The sequence below is a fragment of the Kogia breviceps genome, chromosome 9 (assembly GCF_026419965.1).
Source record: "Kogia breviceps isolate mKogBre1 chromosome 9, mKogBre1 haplotype 1, whole genome shotgun sequence".
In the NCBI taxonomy this organism is placed as follows: domain Eukaryota; kingdom Metazoa; phylum Chordata; class Mammalia; order Artiodactyla; family Physeteridae; genus Kogia; species Kogia breviceps.
The window spans coordinates 81,520,043-81,546,597 of NC_081318.1; the positions used below are offsets into that span (position 1 = coordinate 81,520,043).

A 26,555-nucleotide genomic window follows, 5' to 3' on the forward strand; every position below is an offset into this window, starting at 1 on the left:
GTTACTTAGAGAATCAGGGCCTAATTGAGGACCTGTGTCAGGGCTTCGTGTAGGGAAAGCATCAGAACCTCACTTAGGGAGAACATCTAGGCCTGAGTGAAGCCTAGCGTCAGCCCCCTAGCTGGAGACACAGTCAGGGCACGACGGAGGAGCAGCATCAGGGCCTTTGTTGGTTCGGCATTCGGGTCATAGTGAAAGACATGAGCAGGTCCCGAGTGAGTCACAGAATCCAGGCCTCCGTTAGGGAAAGCTTCAGGGCCTGAGTTAGGCAGAGCCTCCGGTATTCACTTAAGGACAGTAACAGGGCATTCTCTGGGACAGTGTCAGGATCGTGGATCGAAGTGCGTCAGAACGTGAGCTCAGGATAGTGTCTGGATTTTACTTATTGATTGCAGCAGGTCCCATGTTAGGGACAGATTCCGGGCCTTAGCGAGAGGTCGTGTCACGGCCTTAGGTAGGATTAGCCAGGGCCTTCGTTACGGAGAGTGTTAGGGTTTCATTTAGGATAAGATGCAGGACGTGAGCTTGGGACAGAGTCAGGTTCCGGGCCAGGGATAGTGTCAGGAAACGACCAAGGGAAAGGGTTAAAACCCGAGTTATTGAGAGCATCGGGGCCTTGCTTAGGACCAGAGCCAGGCCCTAAATCACGACCACTGCCAGGGCTTCATATACGGACAGCATCAGAGCCTAACTGAGGTACAGCCCAAGTGCCTAAGTGAGGCCTCTCTTTAGGATCTGAGTTAGGGAAAGTGTCAGGGCATGACTTGTGAGCAGCATAAAGGCCTCTGTGGGATCAACGTTAGGGTCTTCATTAAAGACATTATCAGGGCCTCTGTTAAGGAGAGCCTCAGGGCCTCCTTTATGGACAGCATCAAGGATTAATTTGGGCCAGTTTCAGGACCTTGGTAAGACCTGGGTCCAGGATATTAGCTCAGGATACTATCAGGACTTTAGATATGGCCGGCAGCTGGGCCTTAGTTAGCGACAGTGCCAGGGCCTGAGGTAGGACTAGCATCATGGCCTTTGTTAGGTACAGTGTCAGAGACGGAGCTAGGAGTTTTTTCAGGGTCTGAGTTCGGTGTAGTGTCAGGGCCTGAGTTAGGACAAGTCTCCAGGCCTTAGTTAGGGAGAGTTTCACAGCCTCGGGAGTAATTTCAGGGCCTTATTTAGGGACAGCATCAGGGATTTAGTTAGCATGAGAGGAGCCATTCCTGCTAGCACCTTGAAAGCCGACACACGCAAATGCAAAAATGAACCGTGCACGCTGCTGTGAAGGAATATTCCACAGCAGTTGAGTACATTTTCTTTAAGGTTAACAAGAGTTTAAAAATTATTTTTTTAAGGAAACAATATTCACGAGTTGCAAGAATTTCATCCTAAAGAAGAATCTCTTTAGCTAAACTGGACATTAGTTAAGGACAAGGTTAGGTTAAGGTCTAGGGCTAGTGTCAGTTAAAATGACCTAGGGTTGGTGTCAAGGCCTCAGTTACATAGAGAATCAGGGCCTAATTTATGACCTTTGTCAAGGTTTCTGGTAGGGACAGCGTCAGAGCCTGACATAGGGAGAGCGTCAGGGCCTGGGTGAGGCCTTGCGTCAGCCCCCTAGCTGCAGACACTGTCAGGGCATGACTTAGGGGCAGCATCACAGGCTTTGTTGGGTCAGCATTCGGGTCATAGTGAAAGACATGAGCAGGGCTTGAGTGAGTCACAGAATCAAGGCCTCGGTTATGGAAAGCTTCAGGGCCTGAGTTAGGCAGAGCCTCCGGTATTCACTTAAGGACAGTAACAGGGCTTTCTTTGGGACAGTGTCAGGATTGTGGATACAAGTGCGTCAGAATATCGGCTCAGGATAGTGTCTGGATTTTAGTTATGGATTGCAACAGGTCCCATGTTAGGGACAGATTCCGGGCCTTAGTGAGAGATAGTTGTCAAGACCTTAGTTACTGAGAGCATCAGGGCCTCCTTTCTGAAGCAATGTCAGGGCTTCAGATGAAAACAGCATCAGGGACTGGCTTGGGGCGAGTGACACGGCCTGAGTGAGGCCCAGCGTCTGTCCGTTAGCTGGGGCCACTCTCAGGGCATGACACAGGAGCAGCATCAGTGCCTTTGTTGGATCAGCATTATGGTCTTCGTCAAAGACATGATCAGGCCTTCTCTTAGGGACAGCGTCAGGGCTTACTTAGGGACATTTTCAGGACCTTGGTAAGTGATGGGTTGGTAAATTAGCTCAGGAGAGTGTGAGGACTTTAGATATTGAGGGCAACAGGGCCCTAGTCAGGGACAGTGTGAGGCCCTGACTTAGGACGAACATCCAGGCCTTAGTTAGTGACAGTGTCACGGCGTTGGGACTCAATTCAGGTCCTGAAGTCGGCACAGCATAAGAGCTTCAGTTGGCATAAGAGGCAAGATATTAGCTAGGTACGGGGTGGGGGTAAACTCTAGGGATCGTGTCAGCAAATGACCTAGGGATAGCGTCAAGGCCTGAGTTACTGAGAACCTCAGGGGCTTATTTAGGACCAGCATCAGGGCCGGACAGAGGGCCAGCAACAAGGCCTGAGTGAGACCCAGTGTCAGGCCCCCTGGCTGGAGGCACCGTCAGGGCGTGTCCTGGGAGCAGCAGCAGGGCCTTTGCTGGGTCAGCATTCGCATCATAATGAAAGACATCAAGAGGGCCTGAGTGAGTCACAGAATCCAGGCCTCAGTCAGGGAAAGCTTCAGGGCCTGAGTTTGGCACAGCCTCAGCTCTTACTTCAGGAAAGCGACAGGGCTTTCTTTGGGACAGGGTCAGGACCCTGGTTAGAAATGTGTCAGGATATTAGCTCAGGAGAGTGTCCGGATTTTAGTTATTGATTGTAGCACGTCCCATGTTAGGGACAAGTTGCAGCCCTTAGTGAGAGATAGTGTCAAGGACTTAGTTAGGATTAGTCAGGGCCTTAGTTAGGCAGAGTATTAGGGTTTCAGTTAGGATAAGATGCAGGGCATCAGCTTGGGACAGAGTCACGTTCCGAGCCAGGGATAGTGTGAGGAAATGACGTAGGGTTGCTGTCAAGACCTTAGTTACTTAGAGAATCAGGGCCTAATTGAGGACCTGTGTCAGGGCTTCGTGTAGGGAAAGCATCAGAACCTCACTTAGGGAGAACATCTAGGCCTGAGTGAAGCCTAGCGTCAGCCCCCTAGCTGGAGACACAGTCAGGGCACGACGGAGGAGCAGCATCAGGGCCTTTGTTGGTTCGGCATTCGGGTCATAGTGAAAGACATGAGCAGGTCCCGAGTGAGTCACAGAATCCAGGCCTCCGTTAGGGAAAGCTTCAGGGCCTGAGTTAGGCAGAGCCTCCGGTATTCACTTAAGGACAGTAACAGGGCATTCTCTGGGACAGTGTCAGGATCGTGGATAGAAGTGCGTCAGAACGTGAGCTCAGGATAGTGTCTGGATTTTACTTATTGATTGCAGCAGGTCCCATGTTAGGGACAGATTCCGGGCCTTAGCGAGAGGTCGTGTCACGGCCTTAGGTAGGATTAGCCAGGGCCTTCGTTACGGAGAGTGTTAGGGTTTCATTTAGGATAAGATGCAGGACGTGAGCTTGGGACAGAGTCAGGTTCCGGGCCAGGGATAGTGTCAGGAAACGACCAAGGGAAAGGGTTAAAACCCGAGTTATTGAGAGCATCGGGGCCTTGCTTAGGACCAGAGCCAGGCCCTAAATCACGACCACTGCCAGGGCTTCATATACGGACAGCATCAGAGCCTAACTGAGGTACAGCCCAAGTGCCTAAGTGAGGCCTCTCTTTAGGATCTGAGTTAGGGAAAGTGTCAGGGCATGACTTGTGAGCAGCATAAAGGCCTCTGTGGGATCAACGTTAGGGTCTTCATTAAAGACATTATCAGGGCCTCTGTTAAGGAGAGCCTCAGGGCCTCCTTTATGGACAGCATCAAGGATTAATTTGGGCCAGTTTCAGGACCTTGGTAAGACCTGGGTCCAGGATATTAGCTCAGGATACTATCAGGACTTTAGATATGGCCGGCAGCTGGGCCTTAGTTAGCGACAGTGCCAGGGCCTGAGGTAGGACTAGCATCATGGCCTTTGTTAGGTACAGTGTCAGAGACGGAGCTAGGAGTTTTTTCAGGGTCTGAGTTCGGTGTAGTGTCAGGGCCTGAGTTAGGACAAGTCTCCAGGCCTTAGTTAGGGAGAGTTTCACAGCCTCGGGAGTAATTTCAGGGCCTTATTTAGGGACAGCATCAGGGATTTAGTTAGCATGAGAGGAGCCATTCCTGCTAGCACCTTGAAAGCCGACACACGCAAATGCAAAAGTGAACCGTGCACGCTGCTGTGAAGGAATATTCCACAGCAGTTGAGTACATTTTCTTTAAGGTTAACAAGAGTTTAAAAATTATTTTTTTAAGGAAACAATATTCACGAGTTGAAAGAATTTCATCCTAAAGAAGAATCTCTTTAGCTAAACTGGACATTAGTTAAGGACAAGGTTAGGTTAAGGTCTAGGGCTAGTGTCAGTTAATGACCTAGGGTTGGTGTCAAGGCCTCAGTTACATAGAGAATCAGGGCCTAATTTATGACCTTTGTCAAGGTTTCTGGTAGGGACAGCGTCAGAGCCTGACATAGGGAGAGCGTCAGGGCCTGGGTGAGGCCTTGCGTCAGCCCCCTAGCTGCAGACACTGTCAGGGCATGACTTAGGGGCAGCATCACAGGCTTTGTTGGGTCAGCATTCGGGTCATAGTGAAAGACATGAGCAGGGCTTGAGTGAGTCACAGAATCAAGGCCTCGGTTATGGAAAGCTTCAGGGCCTGAGTTAGGCAGAGCCTCCGGTATTCACTTAAGGACAGTAACAGGGCATTCTCTGGGACAGTGTCAGGATCGTGGATAGAAGTGTGTCAGAACGTGAGCTCAGGATAGTGTCTGGATTTTACTTATTGATTGCAGCAGGTCCCATGTTAGGGACAGATTCCGGGCCTTAGCGAGAGGTCGTGTCACGGCCTTAGGTAGGATTAGCCAGGGCCTTCGTTACGGAGAGTGTTAGGGTTTCATTTAGGATAAGATGCAGGACGTGAGCTTGGGACAGAGTCAGGTTCCGGGCCAGGGATAGTGTCAGGAAACGACCAAGGGAAAGGGTTAAAACCCGAGTTATTGAGAGCATCGGGGCCTTGCTTAGGACCAGAGCCAGGCCCTAAATCACGACCACTGCCAGGGCTTCATATACGGACAGCATCAGAGCCTAACTGAGGTACAGCCCAAGTGCCTAAGTGAGGCCTCTCTTTAGGATCTGAGTTAGGGAAAGTGTCAGGGCATGACTTGTGAGCAGCATAAAGGCCTCTGTGGGATCAACGTTAGGGTCTTCATTAAAGACATTATCAGGGCCTCTGTTAAGGAGAGCCTCAGGGCCTCCTTTATGGACAGCATCAAGGATTAATTTGGGCCAGTTTCAGGACCTTGGTAAGACCTGGGTCCAGGATATTAGCTCAGGATACTATCAGGACTTTAGATATGGCCGGCAGCTGGGCCTTAGTTAGCGACAGTGCCAGGGCCTGAGGTAGGACTAGCATCATGGCCTTTGTTAGGTACAGTGTCAGAGACGGAGCTAGGAGTTTTTTCAGGGTCTGAGTTCGGTGTAGTGTCAGGGCCTGAGTTAGGACAAGTCTCCAGGCCTTAGTTAGGGAGAGTTTCACAGCCTCGGGAGTAATTTCAGGGCCTTATTTAGGGACAGCATCAGGGATTTAGTTAGCATGAGAGGAGCCATTCCTGCTAGCACCTTGAAAGCCGACACACGCAAATGCAAAAGTGAACCGTGCACGCTGCTGTGAAGGAATATTCCACAGCAGTTGAGTACATTTTCTTTAAGGTTAACAAGAGTTTAAAAATTATTTTTTTAAGGAAACAATATTCACGAGTTGAAAGAATTTCATCCTAAAGAAGAATCTCTTTAGCTAAACTGGACATTAGTTAAGGACAAGGTTAGGTTAAGGTCTAGGGCTAGTGTCAGTTAATGACCTAGGGTTGGTGTCAAGGCCTCAGTTACATAGAGAATCAGGGCCTAATTTATGACCTTTGTCAAGGTTTCTGGTAGGGACAGCGTCAGAGCCTGACATAGGGAGAGCGTCAGGGCCTGGGTGAGGCCTTGCGTCAGCCCCCTAGCTGCAGACACTGTCAGGGCATGACTTAGGGGCAGCATCACAGGCTTTGTTGGGTCAGCATTCGGGTCATAGTGAAAGACATGAGCAGGGCTTGAGTGAGTCACAGAATCAAGGCCTCGGTTATGGAAAGCTTCAGGGCCTGAGTTAGGCAGAGCCTCCGGTATTCACTTAAGGACAGTAACAGGGCTTTCTTTGGGACAGTGTCAGGATTGTGGATAGAAGTGCGTCAGAATATCGGCTCAGGATAGTGTCTGGATTTTAGTTATGGATTGCAACAGGTCCCATGTTAGGGACAGATTCCGGGCCTTAGTGAGAGATAGTTGTCAAGACCTTAGTTACTGAGAGCATCAGGGCCTCCTTTTTGAAGCAATGTCAGGGCTTCAGATGAAAACAGCATCACGGACTGGCTTGGGGTGAGTGACACGGCCTGAGTGAGGCCCAGCGTCTGTCCGTTAGCTGGGGCCACTCTCAGGGCATGACACAGGAGCAGCATCAGTGCCTTTGTTGGATCAGCATTATGGTCTTCGTCAAAGACATGATCAGGCCTTCTCTTAGGGACAGCGTCAGGGCTTACTTAGGGACATTTTCAGGACCTTGGTAAGTGATGGGTTGGTAAATTAGCTCAGGAGAGTGTGAGGACTTTAGATATTGAGGGCAACAGGGCCCTAGTCAGGGACAGTGTGAGGCCCTGACTTAGGACGAACATCCAGGCCTTAGTTAGTGACAGTGTCACGGCGTTGGGACTCAATTCAGGTCCTGAAGTCGGCACAGCATAAGAGCTTCAGTTGGCATAAGAGGCAAGATATTAGCTAGGTACGGGGTGGGGGTAAACTCTAGGGATCGTGTCAGCAAATGACCTAGGGATAGCGTCAAGGCCTGAGTTACTGAGAACCTCAGGGGCTTATTTAGGACCAGCATCAGGGCCGGACAGAGGGCCAGCAACAAGGCCTGAGTGAGACCCAGTGTCAGGCCCCCTGACTGGAGGCACCATCAGGGCGTGTCCTGGGAGCAGCAGCAGGGCCTTTGCTGGGTCAGCATTCGCATCATAATGAAAGACATCAAGAGGGCCTGAGTGAGTCACAGAATCCAGGCCTCAGTTAGGGAAAGCTTCAGGGCCTGAGTTTGGCACAGCCTCAGCTCTTACTTCAGGAAAGCGACAGGGCTTTCTTTGGGACAGGATCAGGACCCTGGTTAGAAATGTGTCAGGATATTAGCTCAGGAGAGTGTCCGGATTTTAGTTATTGATTGTAGCACGTCCCATGTTAGGGACAAGTTGCAGGCCTTAGTGAGAGATAGTGTCAAGGACTTAGTTAGGATTAGTCAGGGCCTTAGTTAGGCAGAGTATTAGGGTTTCAGTTAGGATAAGATGCAGGGCATCAGCTTGGGACAGAGTCACGTTCCGAGCCAGGGATAGTGTGAGGAAATGACGTAGGGTTGCTGTCAAGACCTTAGTTACTTAGAGAATCAGGGCCTAATTGAGGACCTGTGTCAGGGCTTCGTGTAGGGAAAGCATCAGAACCTCACTTAGAGAGAACATCTAGGCCTGAGTGAAGCCTAGCGTCAGCCCCCTAGCTGGAGACACAGTCAGGGCACGACGGAGGAGCAGCATCAGGGCCTTTGTTGGTTCGGCATTCGGGTCATAGTGAAAGACATGAGCAGGTCCCGAGTGAGTCACAGAATCCAGGCCTCCGTTAGGGAAAGCTTCAGGGCCTGAGTTAGGCAGAGCCTCCGGTATTCACTTAAGGACAGTAACAGGGCATTCTCTGGGACAGTGTCAGGATCGTGGATAGAAGTGCGTCAGAACGTGAGCTCAGGATAGTGTCTGGATTTTACTTATTGATTGCAGCAGGTCCCATGTTAGGGACAGATTCCGGGCCTTAGCGAGAGGTCGTGTCACGGCCTTAGGTAGGATTAGCCAGGGCCTTCGTTACGGAGAGTGTTAGGGTTTCATTTAGGATAAGATGCAGGACGTGAGCTTGGGACAGAGTCAGGTTCCGGGCCAGGGATAGTGTCAGGAAACGACCAAGGGAAAGGGTTAAAACCCGAGTTATTGAGAGCATCGGGGCCTTGCTTAGGACCAGAGCCAGGCCCTAAATCACGACCACTGCCAGGGCTTCATATACGGACAGCATCAGAGCCTAACTGAGGTACAGCCCAAGTGCCTAGGTGAGGCCTCTCTTTAGGATCTGAGTTAGGGAAAGTGTCAGGGCATGACTTGTGAGCAGCATAAAGGCCTCTGTGGGATCAACGTTAGGGTCTTCATTAAAGACATTATCAGGGCCTCTGTTAAGGAGAGCCTCAGGGCCTCCTTTATGGACAGCATCAAGGATTAATTTGGGCCAGTTTCAGGACCTTGGTAAGACCTGGGTCCAGGATATTAGCTCAGGATACTATCAGGACTTTAGATATGGCCGGCAGCTGGGCCTTAGTTAGCGACAGTGCCAGGGCCTGAGGTAGGACTAGCATCATGGCCTTTGTTAGGTACAGTGTCAGAGACGGAGCTAGGAGTTTTTTCAGGGTCTGAGTTCGGTGTAGTGTCAGGGCCTGAGTTAGGACAAGTCTCCAGGCCTTAGTTAGGGAGAGTTTCACAGCCTCGGGAGTAATTTCAGGGCCTTATTTAGGGACAGCATCAGGGATTTAGTTAGCATGAGAGGAGCCATTCCTGCTAGCACCTTGAAAGCCGACACACGCAAATGCAAAAGTGAACCGTGCACGCTGCTGTGAAGGAATATTCCACAGCAGTTGAGTACATTTTCTTTAAGGTTAACAAGAGTTTAAAAATTATTTTTTTAAGGAAACAATATTCACGAGTTGAAAGAATTTCATCCTAAAGAAGAATCTCTTTAGCTAAACTGGACATTAGTTAAGGACAAGGTTAGGTTAAGGTCTAGGGCTAGTGTCAGTTAATGACCTAGGGTTGGTGTCAAGGCCTCAGTTACATAGAGAATCAGGGCCTAATTTATGACCTTTGTCAAGGTTTCTGGTAGGGACAGCGTCAGAGCCTGACATAGGGAGAGCGTCAGGGCCTGGGTGAGGCCTTGCGTCAGCCCCCTAGCTGCAGACACTGTCAGGGCATGACTTAGGGGCAGCATCACAGGCTTTGTTGGGTCAGCATTCGGGTCATAGTGAAAGACATGAGCAGGGCTTGAGTGAGTCACAGAATCAAGGCCTCGGTTATGGAAAGCTTCAGGGCCTGAGTTAGGCAGAGCCTCCGGTATTCACTTAAGGACAGTAACAGGGCTTTCTTTTGGGACAGTGTCAGGATTGTGGATAGAAGTGCGTCAGAATATCGGCTCAGGATAGTGTCTGGATTTTAGTTATGGATTGCAACAGGTCCCATGTTAGGGACAGATTCCGGGCCTTAGTGAGAGATAGTTGTCAAGACCTTAGTTACTGAGAGCATCAGGGCCTCCTTTCTGAAGCAATGTCAGGGCTTCAGATGAAAACAGCATCAGGGACTGGCTTGGGGCGAGTGACACGGCCTGAGTGAGGCCCAGCGTCTGTCCGTTAGCTGGGGCCACTCTCAGGGCATGACACAGGAGCAGCATCAGTGCCTTTGTTGGATCAGCATTATGGTCTTCGTCAAAGACATGATCAGGCCTTCTCTTAGGGACAGCGTCAGGGCTTACTTAGGGACATTTTCAGGACCTTGGTAAGTGATGGGTTGGTAAATTAGCTCAGGAGAGTGTGAGGACTTTAGATATTGAGGGCAACAGGGCCCTAGTCAGGGACAGTGTGAGGCCCTGACTTAGGACGAACATCCAGGCCTTAGTTAGTGACAGTGTCACGGCGTTGGGACTCAATTCAGGTCCTGAAGTCGGCACAGCATAAGAGCTTCAGTTGGCATAAGAGGCAAGATATTAGCTAGGTACGGGGTGGGGGTAAACTCTAGGGATCGTGTCAGCAAATGACCTAGGGATAGCGTCAAGGCCTGAGTTACTGAGAACCTCAGGGGCTTATTTAGGACCAGCATCAGGGCCGGACAGAGGGCCAGCAACAAGGCCTGAGTGAGACCCAGTGTCAGGCCCCCTGGCTGGAGGCACCATCAGGGCGTGTCCTGGGAGCAGCAGCAGGGCCTTTGCTGGGTCAGCATTCGCATCATAATGAAAGACATCAAGAGGGCCTGAGTGAGTCACAGAATCCAGGCCTCAGTTAGGGAAAGCTTCAGGGCCTGAGTTTGGCACAGCCTCAGCTCTTACTTCAGGAAAGCGACAGGGCTTTCTTTGGGACAGGGTCAGGACCCTGGTTAGAAATGTGTCAGGATATTAGCTCAGGAGAGTGTCCGGATTTTAGTTATTGATTGTAGCACGTCCCATGTTAGGGACAAGTTGCAGCCCTTAGTGAGAGATAGTGTCAAGGACTTAGTTAGGATTAGTCAGGGCCTTAGTTAGGCAGAGTATTAGGGTTTCAGTTAGGATAAGATGCAGGGCATCAGCTTGGGACAGAGTCACGTTCCGAGCCAGGGATAGTGTGAGGAAATGACGTAGGGTTGCTGTCAAGACCTTAGTTACTTAGAGAATCAGGGCCTAATTGAGGACCTGTGTCAGGGCTTCGTGTAGGGAAAGCATCAGAACCTCACTTAGGGAGAACATCTAGGCCTGAGTGAAGCCTAGCGTCAGCCCCCTAGCTGGAGACACAGTCAGGGCACGACGGAGGAGCAGCATCAGGGCCTTTGTTGGTTCGGCATTCGGGTCATAGTGAAAGACATGAGCAGGTCCCGAGTGAGTCACAGAATCCAGGCCTCCGTTAGGGAAAGCTTCAGGGCCTGAGTTAGGCAGAGCCTCCGGTATTCACTTAAGGACAGTAACAGGGCATTCTCTGGGACAGTGTCAGGATCGTGGATAGAAGTGCGTCAGAACGTGAGCTCAGGATAGTGTCTGGATTTTACTTATTGATTGCAGCAGGTCCCATGTTAGGGACAGATTCCGGGCCTTAGCGAGAGGTCGTGTCACGGCCTTAGGTAGGATTAGCCAGGGCCTTCGTTACGGAGAGTGTTAGGGTTTCATTTAGGATAAGATGCAGGACGTGAGCTTGGGACAGAGTCAGGTTCCGGGCCAGGGATAGTGTCAGGAAACGACCAAGGGAAAGGGTTAAAACCCGAGTTATTGAGAGCATCGGGGCCTTGCTTAGGACCAGAGCCAGGCCCTAAATCACGACCACTGCCAGGGCTTCATATACGGACAGCATCAGAGCCTAACTGAGGTACAGCCCAAGTGCCTAAGTGAGGCCTCTCTTTAGGATCTGAGTTAGGGAAAGTGTCAGGGCATGACTTGTGAGCAGCATAAAGGCCTCTGTGGGATCAACGTTAGGGTCTTCATTAAAGACATTATCAGGGCCTCTGTTAAGGAGAGCCTCAGGGCCTCCTTTATGGACAGCATCAAGGATTAATTTGGGCCAGTTTCAGGACCTTGGTAAGACCTGGGTCCAGGATATTAGCTCAGGATACTATCAGGACTTTAGATATGGCCGGCAGCTGGGCCTTAGTTAGCGACAGTGCCAGGGCCTGAGGTAGGACTAGCATCATGGCCTTTGTTAGGTACAGTGTCAGAGACGGAGCTAGGAGTTTTTTCAGGGTCTGAGTTCGGTGTAGTGTCAGGGCCTGAGTTAGGACAAGTCTCCAGGCCTTAGTTAGGGAGAGTTTCACAGCCTCGGGAGTAATTTCAGGGCCTTATTTAGGGACAGCATCAGGGATTTAGTTAGCATGAGAGGAGCCATTCCTGCTAGCACCTTGAAAGCCGACACACGCAAATGCAAAAGTGAACCGTGCACGCTGCTGTGAAGGAATATTCCACAGCAGTTGAGTACATTTTCTTTAAGGTTAACAAGAGTTTAAAAATTATGTTTTTAAGGAAACAATATTCACGAGTTGCAAGAATTTCATCCTAAAGAAGAATCTCTTTAGCTAAACTGGACATTAGTTAAGGACAAGGTTAGGTTAAGGTCTAGGGCTAGTGTCAGTTAAAATGACCTAGGGTTGGTGTCAAGGCCTCAGTTACATAGAGAATCAGGGCCTAATTTATGACCTTTGTCAAGGTTTCTGGTAGGGACAGCGTCAGAGCCTGACATAGGGAGAGCGTCAGGGCCTGGGTGAGGCCTTGCGTCAGCCCCCTAGCTGCAGACACTGTCAGGGCATGACTTAGGGGCAGCATCACAGGCTTTGTTGGGTCAGCATTCGGGTCATAGTGAAAGACATGAGCAGGGCTTGAGTGAGTCACAGAATCAAGGCCTCGGTTATGGAAAGCTTCAGGGCCTGAGTTAGGCAGAGCCTCCGGTATTCACTTAAGGACAGTAACAGGGCTTTCTTTGGGACAGTGTCAGGATTGTGGATAGAAGTGCGTCAGAATATCGGCTCAGGATAGTGTCTGGATTTTAGTTATGGATTGCAACAGGTCCCATGTTAGGGACAGATTCCGGGCCTTAGTGAGAGATAGTTGTCAAGACCTTAGTTACTGAGAGCATCAGGGCCTCCTTTTTGAAGCAATGTCAGGGCTTCAGATGAAAACAGCATCACGGACTGGCTTGGGGCGAGTGACACGGCCTGAGTGAGGCCCAGCGTCTGTCCGTTAGCTGGGGCCACTCTCAGGGCATGACACAGGAGCAGCATCAGTGCCTTTGTTGGATCAGCATTATGGTCTTCGTCAAAGACATGATCAGGCCTTCTCTTAGGGACAGCGTCAGGGCTTACTTAGGGACATTTTCAGGACCTTGGTAAGTGATGGGTTGGTAAATTAGCTCAGGAGAGTGTGAGGACTTTAGATATTGAGGGCAACAGGGCCCTAGTCAGGGACAGTGTGAGGCCCTGACTTAGGACGAACATCCAGGCCTTAGTTAGTGACAGTGTCACGGCGTTGGGACTCAATTCAGGTCCTGAAGTCGGCACAGCATAAGAGCTTCAGTTGGCATAAGAGGCAAGATATTAGCTAGGTACGGGGTGGGGGTAAACTCTAGGGATCGTGTCAGCAAATGACCTAGGGATAGCGTCAAGGCCTGAGTTACTGAGAACCTCAGGGGCTTATTTAGGACCAGCATCAGGGCCGGACAGAGGGCCAGCAACAAGGCCTGAGTGAGACCCAGTGTCAGGCCCCCTGGCTGGAGGTACCATCAGGGCGTGTCCTGGGAGCAGCAGCAGGGCCTTTGCTGGGTCAGCATTCGCATCATAATGAAAGACATCAAGAGGGCCTGAGTGAGTCACAGAATCCAGGCCTCAGTTAGGGAAAGCTTCAGGGCCTGAGTTAGGCAGAGCCCTGGTATTCACTTAAGGATAGTAACAGGGCATTCTCTGGGACAGTGTCAGGATCGTGGAGAGATGTGCGTCAGAACATGAGCTCAGGATAGTGTCTGGATTTTACTTATTGATTGCAGCAGGGTCCATGTTAGGGACAGATTCCGGGCCTTAGTGAGAGATAGTTGTCAAGACCTTAGTTACTGAGAGCATCAGGACCTCCTTTAGAAGCAATATCAGGGCTTCAGGTAAAAATGACTTTGGGCGAGTGACACGCCCTGTGTGAAGCCTAGTGTCAGTCCGTTATCTGGAGACACTGTCAGGGCATGACACATGAGTAGCAGCAGTACCTTTGTTGGATCAGCATTATGGTCTTCGTTAAAGACACGATTATGCACTGTCTTACGGACAGTGTCACGGCTTACTTAGGGACATTTTCAGGAGTTTGTTAAGAGATGTGTTAGTAAATTAGCTGAGGACAGTGTGACGACTTTATTTTATTTATTTTTATTTTTATTTTTATTTTTTGTGTGTGTGATATGCGGGCCTCTCACTGTTGTGGCCTCTCCCGTTGCGAAGCACAGGCTCCGGACGCGCAGGCTCAGCGGCCATGGCTCACGGGCCCAGCCGCTCCGCGGCATGTGGGATCTTCCCAGACCGGGGCACGAACCCGTGTCCCCTGCATCGGCAGGCGGATTCTCAACCACTGCGCCACCAGGGAAGCCCACGACTTTAAATATTGACGGTATCAGGGCGTTAATTAGGGAGAGGCTCAGTCCCTGATATAGGACGAACATCCAGGCTTTACTGCGGGTCAGTGTCAGGGACTGAGTTAGGAGTAGTGTCAGGGCCTTAGTTAGAGACACTGTCTGGGCCCCATTTAGGACGAGCATCTAGGTCTCCATTTAGGACAGTGTTATGGCCTTCAGATTAAATTATGGACATTTGTTAGACACAGCATAAAGGCTTAAGTTAGCATAAGATTCAGGACTTTTGCTCTGGGAGGTATAGGGTAAAGTCTAGGGGTCGTCAGGAATTTACCTAGGAATACTGTCAAGACCTTAGTTACTAAGGGTATCAGGGCCTTATTTAGCACCTGTGTCAGGGCTTCCTGTAGGGACAGCATGCAAGCCTGACTTAGGGAGAGCGACAGGGCCTGAGTGAGGCCCAGTGGATGGTCAGACACTGTCAGGGCATGACTTAGGAGCAGCATCAGGGCCTTTGTTGTGTCGGCATTCAGGTCATAGTTAAAGACATGAGCAGGACCTGAGTACGTCACAGAATCAAGGCTTCAGTTAGGGAAACTTCAGAGCCTGAGTTAGGCACAGCCTCAGGTCTTCACTTGAGGACAGCGACAGGGCTTTCTTTGGGACACTGACAGGACCTTGGATAGAAATGTGTCAGGATATTAGCTCAGGATAGTGTCTGGATTTCAGTTATTGATTGCCTCAGGTCCAATGTTAGGGATAGATTCCGGCCCTTAGTGAAAGATAGTGTCAAAGCCTTAGTTAAGATTAGTCAGGGCCTTAGTTAGGGAGAGTATTAGGGCTTCAGGTAGGAAAAGATGCAGTACATTAGCTTGGAACAGAGTCAGGTTCCATGCCAGGGATAGTGTCAGGAAATTATTGAGAGCATCAGGGCCTTAGGGCCAGTGCCAGGGACCTAAATCAGGACCACTTCTAGCGCTTCATATACAGACAGCGTCAGCGTCTATGTAAAGTATAGCCAAAGGGCCTAAGTGAGGCCTATCTTCAGGTCCTGAGTTAGGGAAAGTGTCAGGGCATGACTTAGGAGCAGCATAAGGGCCTCTGTGGGTCAGGATATTAGCTCAGGATAATGTCAGGACTTTAGATATTGGCGGCAGCTGGGCCTTAGTTAGAGAGAGTGTCAGGGCCTGAGTTAGGAGTAGCATCAGAGCCTTTGTTAGGTACAGTGTCAGGGACTGAGTTAGGGAGAATGTCAGGGTCTGAGTTAAGTGTAGTCAGTGCCTTAGTTAGGCTAGAGACTCCAGAACCTTCCCTGAGTTCCAAAGGGCAGATTTGAACAGTTGCTAATCAGGGAAGGGAGGGGATGCAGAGACCAAGGAGGAACAGACTAGAATCAACAGAGCAGCCTTGGGGCAAGATCCTGGTTTTGCCTCAAGGGATACAGTTAAGAGTATCTTTGGGCTGTTTAGCAACTTAAACCCCCACAAAATAGAAGATTTTAGTCTTCTTCATTCCAGAGAAGCTCCTCAAGAGACCATCTGAGGTCAGATTAAAGTGAGTTAAGGCCTTGTACACACACTAATCCTTAGGATCACCTGTGTCCTTAAACCATTGCTGTAAAACTCCTCACCAGATCCTCCTGCATTGGGACACACGGTTTTTGAGGGTAGGAGTTTTCTGTGTCCCCCTTTGGCTGCCAAAGGAGTAAAGAGCTATTCTTTCCTACTTACTGCAAACCTCTCTCTGAGATTCGATTTGGCACTGGTGCATAGAGGTCGAGTTTTCAACATCAAATTTAGTACCCAATGTGGGGCTGACTTGGGGATGGCCCCTGTGGGTCCCCTGACTTGATCGGACACTGAGATTTTCTCCACACTAGCCTCTTTCGAGAGAGTGTAGGGTTGGAGAATTCCTTTAGAGGCCAAACCACCTGGGACCCTTGCCTGGAAAGGCCGAGCCCCAGTCATCCCAGCAGTTAGAACTCTGGGGCAGGAGTAAATGGTGGAAGAGAGACCACCCTAGCAGCTGCCGAGGTCGTCTTTGCCTTGAGGACGTTCCTCTCTTCCTCCTGCCTGGACTGTCCCGAATGTCCTACTCCAAGGGATTATTTTGGGGAACCAGAAAAATAGCATTTGGGATGTTGCAGCACCTCAGCCAGCATGTGGTAACTCCCCTGGCATGCAGTCTGAGGTCCTTTTAGCCCTGTACATTTGGGGGAACCTTGGTTCCCATTTGGGTGACTTTTCATTCCAGGAAATCTCATTTGGAAGGTGAACCACTTGGACAGAGGTCACAGGCTAAGTTGAGAATTGGAAGCTGATTTGAGTCTTGTGCTGTTTGGTTGTTGGTTTCTCTTTGGTTTCTGGTTCCTTTGGTTTGAGGCTTCCGTTGGTGTTTAGGGTTTTGTTTTGTTCTTAGTCCGTGTGTGGTGAGTGTTCTATGGTTCAAACATAAGAAGTGCTTCTTCTTCAGTTCCATCTGATAGCCAATGGGCAAAATCCTGGCAGACTGGTCAACCTATAGTTGTAAACCTAAGAGTAAGAAAAGAATGAAATTCTATTGTAATTTTGTCTGGCCAATGTATGGATACATTCTTGAAAAATGAGGAAAGGTGGTCTTTGAATGGAAGCCTAAATGACTATACTATCCTTCAGCTAGAGTTATTTTGTCACAGGAGGAGAAAGACAAAAGAAATTCCATATGTTCAAGCATTTATGAAACTACGTAATAAAGAAGGTGAGCAACTAGGTAACAGGCTGATGGTACAAAGAGAAAAGAAAGTCACTTTGTACTAGAGCTCGTTGTGTCTGAATGCAGAAAAAAATAAGGGACAACATAAGATGGATACAGAAGGTGATGAACATTTGTGCAAAGGGAACACTGAGGGAAGAGTTGTGCATGACCATGACTTTCTAAGATGGATATTGTTGGAAGTGGGTTAGGGCAAGCCTGCATTTGGTTTCTCCCTCCAAAGTTTTCCTGGAATGCTGCTTTTGATTGTGAACAGCTGGTGAGTTCCTTTGCCTGTGTCTGTGATCCGTATTTTTGTTTGAAATCTCTTTACTTTGGTTCAGTGAATAAGCGTTGTTTGGCCAATTCTAACAGTTCTTTTGATCTCCAGCTAACTTTGGGATGCTTTAGAAGGCCCTTGAGCCATCTCAGAGAGAAATGTTTGATTAGTATGTTAAATTACATGGAATTCCTAAAAATCTAGTATGTCCTGGTAAAATTTTATCAGTCATAATTCTAGTTATTATTAAATGTTTTATGTAACAGCAATCATGGTTTCTTTTGTCATTTACAGTGTGATCCAAGGTTTAACCATGACCTTTTAAGCCTTTATGTGATTTATAGATAGTTACTGTTGTGCTCTAACACTTTGCAAAAGTGCTCCATCTTCAAGAAGATCTATGTGAAGGATGTTTTGGCAAGCACAGGTCTCTGATAAATTTCATATCATAATCCAAACTGGGTAAGAAATGAAAAATCTTAATGGAGAATTGGATGGCTTCATAAAAATTTAAAAGGATTGGTTACTGAGTGAACTGGTGAATATGGTTATAATGTTTTTGTTTTTTTGTTACTGGCTTTGATCTGTGTTTTCCAGACACAAGGAAGTCGTTTCCCTCAAGCTACTTAGGACTTGGAGCAATTGGATAAATGACACCTCTGTATCGAAGTGTATATTTATGAAAGTTACTGGGTTGACTTTATTTTGCCCTGATGTTTAAGAGGAAAGGAAAATTACCTAGTGAAGTTATCAGAATGTAATTACTCATGATGTATCACTGTGTGCTTTAGGTCTACTGCTAAAAGCACATGTACAATGCCTGTGTGACAATTGGGTATGAATAATAAAATATATGGCTTATATAAAGCATTTTGTCATTAACATACCTCTGAGCATGTTCACAATACCTGATCAGTATTCCCCCAAAGTGGATTAACTAGGCAGATATAAAGGAGGCCTAGCGATGAGGAACATGATCTACACCTGGGCCAAACAGCTGAATCACTCTGGCACTGAGGAATTGACATTTTGATCATCAATGCTTTCTATTGAAAGACTTGGAATCAAAAGGGATCAAAACTCTTCAAGTATTGAGATGTGAGGAAGTCACTCTGGCTTGTACATGGTTTAACTTAAATTTTACTGACCAAAGTGGCCTGTTTTGTGGCCTTTTGGATACAAATTGTACATCTGCTTTGGCATTGAGGAGGGGAATGCATTTTACAGTCAAGGAGTAACTATGGTTCAGACATCCAAGATAAACCTAAGTGACCTTTGTCGATGTGATTTAGATGCATTCCTGTATTCTTTTTCTGTTATCTTTTTAAGGTTTTTTTTGATGTGGACCATTTTTTAAGTCTATTGAATTTGTTACCATATTGTTTGTTTCATGTTTTGGTTTTTAGGCCATGAGGCATGTGGGATCTTAGCTCCCTGCCCAGGGATCAAACTGGCACCCCCTGTGTTGGAAGGCAAAGTCTTAACCATTGAGCCACCAGGTAAGTCCCCACATTCCTGTATTGTTGAAATTGAATTTCTGAGCTACATCAGACTCAGGATGCCACTAGCCATTCTGAAAACAATGTCTACTGGTAGCTGCAACTGTATGTTTTCAAGGACTCCTCTCTTAACTATTAAATTTCAAACAATGACTTTAGATCAGATACTAATAGAAAGATGAGACATATGTGTAGTGTTCAGTAGCTCCTGTTATGGATATGTCAATACTACGTCAGAAGTTAAAACCTACTTAGGTAGAATTAGACAACTGGCTATGAAGTCTCTCTGAAGTGCCAGTTCCAGACCAGGTTTCAGACTTATTCTGCTGAATTCCTAAGGGGATGAGATCTATTTTTCCTATTAAATGTTCAGTTGTTACCCCTCCTATTTTAACTGGATTGGTTGCACCAAAATCGGGGACCAAGGGAGTCTCAGGTACAGGACTTGGAACTCAAATATTTCTAACTTGGTATCCATTCCCCTAGATTTAGGCAGGACTGTGCCCCATTTCAGCAGGAAGTAGCCAGAGTGGTCATCACCCTGTTCCCTGAAAGATGTGGGGAAAGATAAAAGGGAAGTGGGGATTAAAACCGAGTCCCCTTAATAACCGAGTTCCTGTGCCAAGTTTATGATTAATGTCTCCATCTGAAATGATTATTCCTTTTGTTGTCAAAAATCTGCTCTCCTCAAGATTGAGGAGTATCCAGAAGAGGAGTGAAACTGAGAGGGACTCTGTGGTCTCCTGGGCACAGAAGACTTTCTGTGTGCCTCCTAACTTTTTTTGTAGGGAATAGACTAGAGACTCCAGGACCTTCCCTGAGTTCCAAAGGGCAAATTCGAACAATTGCTAATCAAGGAAGTGAGGAGATGCAGAGACAGGGAGGAACAGTCAAGAAACAATAGTGCAGCCTTGTGACAGGGTCCTGGTGCTGCCTCAAGGGATACACATAACAATATCTTTGAGCTCCTTAAAGAACTAAAACCCCCAACAAATGGAAGATGTTAGCATTCTTCATTCCAGAGAAGCTCATCCAGAAACTATCTGAGACAAGATTAAAGGAGTGCAGGCCCTGCATACACACTGATCCTTATGAGCAACCACACCCTTGAACCACTGCTATAAAACATCATATCCTCCCGCACTGGGACACACAGCTGTTGAGGGCACAAGCCTGCTGTGTCCTCCATGGGCTGGCAGAGTGATAAAACTAATCTTTTCCATTTTTCCAAAACACTGTTCTTGAGATTTGAATCAGAACTGGTGCATAGAGGCTGATTATTCAGTATCAGTTAGGTACAGAGTCAGGCAGTTAGTTAGAAACAGTGTCAGGTCTATAGTTATGGAAAGCCTCAAGGAATTAGGGAGGGACACACAAAGATATTACAGACAGCATCAGATCCTGAGTTGGGGAGAGTGTCAGGGCATGATGTAGGACCAGCATCAGGACTGTAGTTAGGATCAGCATCACGGTCTTAGTTAAATTTATTGCCAGGATCTGAGTTAGCAAAGTGGCAGGGCCTGAGTTAAGGACAGCTTCAGGGCCTTAGTTAGGGACAGAGTCAGGACCTGAGTTAGGGACAACGTCAGGGACTGAGTGAGGCCTAGTGTCAGGGTCTTAGCTAGGATCAGCATCAGGGCCTTAGTTAAAGACATTATCAGGGTCTGAGTTAGGTACAGCAACAGGGCTTCAAAGGGACAGCCTCGGGGCCACACTTTGGGATGGCATCAGGACTTTAGTAGGGACAGTGTCAGGACCATGGTAAGAGATGGATCAAGATATTAGCTCAGGATAGTGTCAGCACATTAGTTATTGACGGCAGCAAGGCTGATGTGAGGGACAACTTCAGGGCCTTAGTTAGGAACAGCCTCAGGGCCTCACTTAGGGACAGTGTCAGGACTTACTTAGGAAAGCGTCAGTTAGGGTTAGTGTTAGGGCATGGGTTAGGATTAGGGTAAAGATTAGGCTGTGGCTACGGGTTAGGGTTAGTGTACGGGTTAGGGAACTGGTTACTGTTAGGGCCTGGGTTAGGATTAGGGTACGGTTTAGGGTTAGGTTTAAGGATTTGGGTTAGGGTTAGGGCACAGGTTAGGATTAGGGTAAAGATTGGGGTATGTATACGTGTTACTGTATGGGTTAGGATTAGCGTAGGGTTAGGGCACGGGTTAGGATTAGGGTACAGTTTAGGGTATGACTACGGGTTAGAGTTACTGTATGTGTTAGGCTTAGGGTACAGGTTAGGGTTAGGTTTAGGGTATGCTTTAGGGTTGGGGTATTTATTAAACCTCTCCCACTCTCCCGATATCACTTAGCAGGTAAAGTAATATTATTTCAGCTACAGGAATGGAGAAGAATATAGACAGTAGGATAAGACAAATAACACACACATTATAAATACATCTCATTAGGATTTTGTTTGTAACCTGTACTTTAAAACACTAGTGCTTAGGAAATCTATTGGAGGCAGAATCAGTAAAGGGTAGTTTTATGGGAATAACATCACAGATTTTCTGTAGAATACACAGATTTTGACTGGTTAGCAAGTCAAGGAGGCATGCTTTTGTTCTGAAGATAAAAACCCTCTTCTAAATTGAGCTGTTATTGGAAGTTAGAAATTTTCTCTTGCTGTTGTATTGCTTTGTATTTTCATGATTATTCTGCTTGCATCTCCCTTGTTAAACCTTTGATTTGGGGAAGAGTGCCATTACTGGAAATGAGTTTACAGAATTTTTCTCAGAAACAGAAGGAAAGGGTTCTCACCTAAATATTAAGAAATAATCTCTATACTGGTGTACTAACAGAATTATGATTCAGGGATAATAATTCTATGAAATGTAATTAAACACAGAGTATATATATACTTTCTCTTTTAAATTTCTATTGTTACATTTTAAAAAATAAAATTCAAGTTCTTTGTAACAAGTGAAATTTCAAAAGATGAAGGGAAAAGATAATATTTTACCACTTGCCATCCCTTCCCACTCCCTGAAACGGCCAGCACAATGTGTAGCATTCTCATTTTATGAGGTGTTCCTTACATCTGTAAGGAATGTATGAATTAGGATATGTGTGTTAACAGACAAGTACTGATACATATGAAATATATAATCACAAAATACCTAAGGAATACCAAGAGAGGTCGACTCAACACTCTGTTAATAACTTACACGGGAAAGGATCCAAAGATGAATAGATCGATACATACATATAATGAACCAGATGCTGTACCCCTAGAACACACACAACATTTTTATCAAATTTGCTGTGATCATAAATAACCATTTAATTTTAAAAAACACACAAGAAGTAGGGAGATATAAGCTCTTGGGGGTTTGCCTGGCACATTCCACTCTAACTTGCAGCCTACTAACACGATTTCCAGGAAGGCTCTGTTGCCCCAAAACCCAGAGTTGGAAATGGAGAAATGCTGCCGCCTTGTGGCCGTATCCCGCAAGAGCGGCTTTAAATCCACAGCTAAAAGTCACTTACATCTACAAGGGCTCAGGGCTGTAAAAGACACTTACCCTCAAAAAATGTCCTGAGCTAGGCAATGGCCAAAAAAATTCAAAGCACGCAAATGTGTCAAAGAGATACTATGAAGAGGTAAGTTTTACTCACTCTTTATCAAAAAAAAGGAAAATGGTTAGAAGCTCAACATCAGGAATTATTAGACTCATCTAACCTCCAAAAATGTTTCAACTCACACAAGTCAACTACCAACAGCAAAAAGACTACAAACAATAAATGCTGAAGGGGTTGTAGTGAACTCTGTACTCTCTAGCTGCTGGTAAGATGTAAAGTGGTAAGAGCCAATAATGAGAACAGAAAGGAGCTGCGCTTTATAATAAAAATTGAGCCACCATTCCATCCAGCAGGCCCACAGCTGAGCCTCTCACTTGAGAAGACCAGAGTTGAAAAGACACAGGCCACAAGAGCTGCACTACACGAATTTTCACAGTAGCCAAGACACTGAAGAAAACAAAATGTCCATCAACTGATGAATGGATAAGAAGAACTGGTCCATCTACACAGTGGAATATTAGCCATGGAAAACAATGAAACACTGCTCTTTGAGGAACCATAATGAGCCTAGAGATAATCACAGAACATGAGATAAGTTGGAAAGCAAAAGACATATTGTATAACATCACTTATAGGCGTTATTTAACAATTGACACAAATGAACATATTTTCACAAAGAAAGACACTCACAGACATAGAAAACAAACTAAGCTTATGTAAAATGAAACGTGGGGGGAATGGATAAATTAAGATTAAGTTGACCATATGTCTACAAATACGTATTAAATACATATATCAAACAGACCGACCATATAGCAAGGGAGGTCACCAGAACACTCTGCAATAATTTACATGGGAAGAGGATCTGTACATGAATATATATATATATATATATATATATATACATAAAATGTACAAATGAACCAGATTGTGTACACCTAGGAGAAGCAATATTCTAATCATTACCCCGATTAAAAGAATTAAAAGAGCGAAAAAGAAGTAATGTGACATAAATTTCTGGGGTTTTTTCCTGGCACATTCCATTCTAATTTACAACCTGGGAACAGGACTTCCAGAAGGGCTCTGCTGCCCTAGAAACCAGGTGTGGGAATGTAGCAATGCTGACGCCATGTGGCCGTTTCCCACACCAGCAGCTTTGAAGTCAGTGCTAATGGTCACTCAATATTCACACGCATTGCAGGCTTGTCACTGACACCTGCTCTGCAAAAAAAATCCTGGGGTCGAAAATCAACCAAAAAATTCAAAAGAGGGCAACCTTCCAAGAAGACAATTTCAAGAGGTTTATTGTACTTACAGTTTTTTCTGTTTTTGTTTAACAGAATAAAAAAAGGCGTGGAAAAATGCTGAATATTAGGAATTATTAAAGACATGCAAATACACGATACAAAAACCTATCAGATCACAACACTCAGAATGGCCATCAGGCAAAATTCTGCAAACAATAAATGCTGAATGGCTGATAAAGAAATGCATACCCGCGGTTCTAAGTGGGACGCGGTAAGAGCCACTAATGAAAACAAAATAGAGTTGGCTGGAAAGGGTAAACATTGAGCTACCGTTCAATCAAGCATACCCACGGCTGGGTCTATCACCTGAGAGGATGAGAATCAAAAAGACGCAGGCTGGACATCCTGCACGGCAGCAAAATGTACCGTAGGCAAGGCTTGGACGAAACCAAAATGTCCATCCACAGAACAATGCACCAAGAAGAAGGGGTCCATGTACACAAGGGAATAGTACTCCGTTGAAAAATATAAATTCGATTTTAAAACCAAATGTAAGTAAGGAGACATCAGCTTTGGGGGATTTCCCCAGACACATTCCACTGTAATTTATTTATTTTTTTTTATTTATTTATTTATTTATTTTTTATTTTTTATTTTTTGTGGTACGTGGGCCTCTCACTGTTGTGGCCTCTCCCATTGCGGAGCGCAGGCTCCGGACGCACAGGCTCAGCGGCCATGGCTCACAGGCCCAGCCGCTCTGCGGCATGTGGGATCTTCCCGGACCGGGGCACGAACCCGTGTCCCCTGCATCGGCAGGCGGATTCTCAACCACTGCGCCACCAGGGAAGCCCTCCACTGTAATTTAGAACCAAAGAACGCCACTGGCAGGAAGGTCTGTTTCACTAGTTACCAGAGTGGAGACGCAGAAATGCTGCCGCCCTCTCACCGTTACCTGCAACAGCAGCTTGCAAACCTGTGCTAATGGTCACTTCATATGCACAAGTAGTGGGGGGCTCTAAATGAAACCTGCCCTCAACATGTCTTGAGAGAGGTATTGGCCAAAATATTTCAAAATGTGACACATATTTCAGGAAAAGAATTTGATGAGGTAAGCTGTACACGCAGTTTGAAGAAAAACAGGACATCCCTAAAAGCTCAACTTCAAGGGTTTGTGAGACGCATGCAAGTCCAACCACAAAGACGTATCAGCTCACACCAGTCAGAGGGACCATCAGCAACAAAACTACAAACAAAAAATGCTGAAGGGCTTGTGGAGAAGTCCATACACTCAACCTAAAGTGGCACTTAACCTGGTAAGAGCCACTAATGAGAACAGAATGGAGGTGCCTTTACAAGGTAAACATTGAGCGACGAGATGATCCAGCAGGCCCACTCCTGGACCTGTAACCTAAGAAGACACAATTGGAAAGACACAGGCAGGCAAATCTGCACTCCAGCAGTATTACAACAGTGAAGACACGGAAGCACCCAAAAAGTCCATCACCAGATGACTGGACAAAGAAGAACTGGGACATGTACAGATAGAATATTGGCCAAGGAAAAACATGAAACAATGGCATTAGCAGCACCACAGGTGAGGCTAGAGTTAAACACGGAACTTGCAGTAAGTCAGAAAGCAAAAGACACATATCCTATGATATCACTTGTAGGTGTTACCTACAAATGGATATCACTGAAGATATTTCCACAGAAAAACGCAATCACAGATTCAATAGACAGACTTGTGGTTCACCAATGGAAAGGTGTGAGGGTTGTATACATCAGCAAATCGGGTGTAACTGAGCTATACAAACACAGGTGAAAGGTATAATCACCAAAAACCTACGGAATACCAAGGGAAGAGTACTCAACATTGTGTCATAAGCTACACGGGAGAAGGATCCAAAGAAGAATAGATATATGTTTCTGTGTAAAAGAGCCACACCTTTCACACCCACAACAAGCAAAACATTGTAATCAAACTTGCTGTGATAAAAAAGAAAAGTTAAATTAAAAAACCAGCGAGAAGTAGTGAGACACAAACCTAAGGGGCTTTCTCCTGGCACACTCCATTCTAATTTACAACCTAGAACACCACTTCCATGGAGGCTCTGTTGCCTCAGTAAGCTGAATTGGTAAAGGAGAACTGCTGCCGCCTTGTGGCCGTTTCTCAAAACAGCAGCTTTTAACCCGGCGCTGATGGTCACTTGATGTTCCACATAATTGCAGGCCTGTAAAGGGCACCTGCCCTCAAAACAATTCATTGGGTCGTAAATCGAGAAAAAATCTCAAAAGATGTGCACCTTTGAAAACGACAATTTCAAGAGGCATAATTTATGCACACTTTGTCTTCTGTTTCTTTCTTTTTCTTGTGTGAAATAAAAGGGCATGGAAAAATGCTCCACATCAGGAATGAATAAAGCCATGCCAATCCAGTCTACAGAAACGTTCACCCACAGCCGTCAGAATGACCATCAGCAACAAAGTCCACAAAGAGGAAGTGCTGAAGGGATTTTAGGGAACTCTGTAGCCTCTAGCTGCTCGTGGGATGTAACCCGGTAACAGCCAGTAGTGTGAACCGAATGGAGGTGCGTTTAAAGGTACAAATTGAGCTACCATGTGATCGGATAGGCCCACTAATGGGCCTATCCCCCCAGTAGCACAAAATCAAAAAGACACAGGCTGGCCATCCTGCACTGCAGCAACATGTACCGTAGGCAAGGCTTGGACGAAACCAAAATGTCCATCCACAGAACAATGCACCAAGAAGAAGGGGTCCATGTACACAATGGAATAGTACTCCGTTGAAAAATATAAATTCGATTTTAAAACCAAATGTAAGTAAGGAGACATCAGCTTTGGGGGATTTCCCCAGACACATTCCACTGTAATTTAGAACCGAGGAACGCCACTGGCAGGAAGGTCTGTTTCACTAGTTACCAGAGTGGAGACGCAGAAATGCTGCCGCCCTCTGACCGTTACCTGCAACAGCGGCTTGCAAACCTGTGCTAATGGTCACTTCATATGCACAAGTAGTGGGGGGCTCGAAATGAAACCTGCCCTCAACAGGTCTTCAGAGAGGTATTGGCCAAAATATTTCAAAATGTGACACATATTTCAAGAAAAGAATCTGATGAGGTAAGCTGTACACGCAGTTTGAAGAAAAACAGGACATCCCTAAAAGCTCAACTTCAAGGGTTTGTGAG

General features: G+C 46.7%; 1 long non-coding RNA gene across 2 annotated transcripts in view; it reads left to right on the forward strand.

Annotated features, from left to right (window-relative positions):
• Positions 1–25,841, forward strand: part of LOC136794795 (uncharacterized) — a 238,124-nt gene extending 212,283 nt beyond the window's left edge. Inside the window, exons 2-3 of one of the 2 annotated variants that reach the window (XR_010842004.1) lie at positions 18,488–18,580; positions 25,735–25,841. This is a non-coding gene — a long non-coding RNA (uncharacterized lncRNA). Of the gene's footprint in view, positions 1–18,487; positions 18,581–23,442; positions 23,472–25,734 lie in introns of those variants that run through there. The other variant, XR_010842003.1, reaches the window with a different exon arrangement.
• The last annotated feature ends 714 nt before the right edge of the window (positions 25,842–26,555 follow it).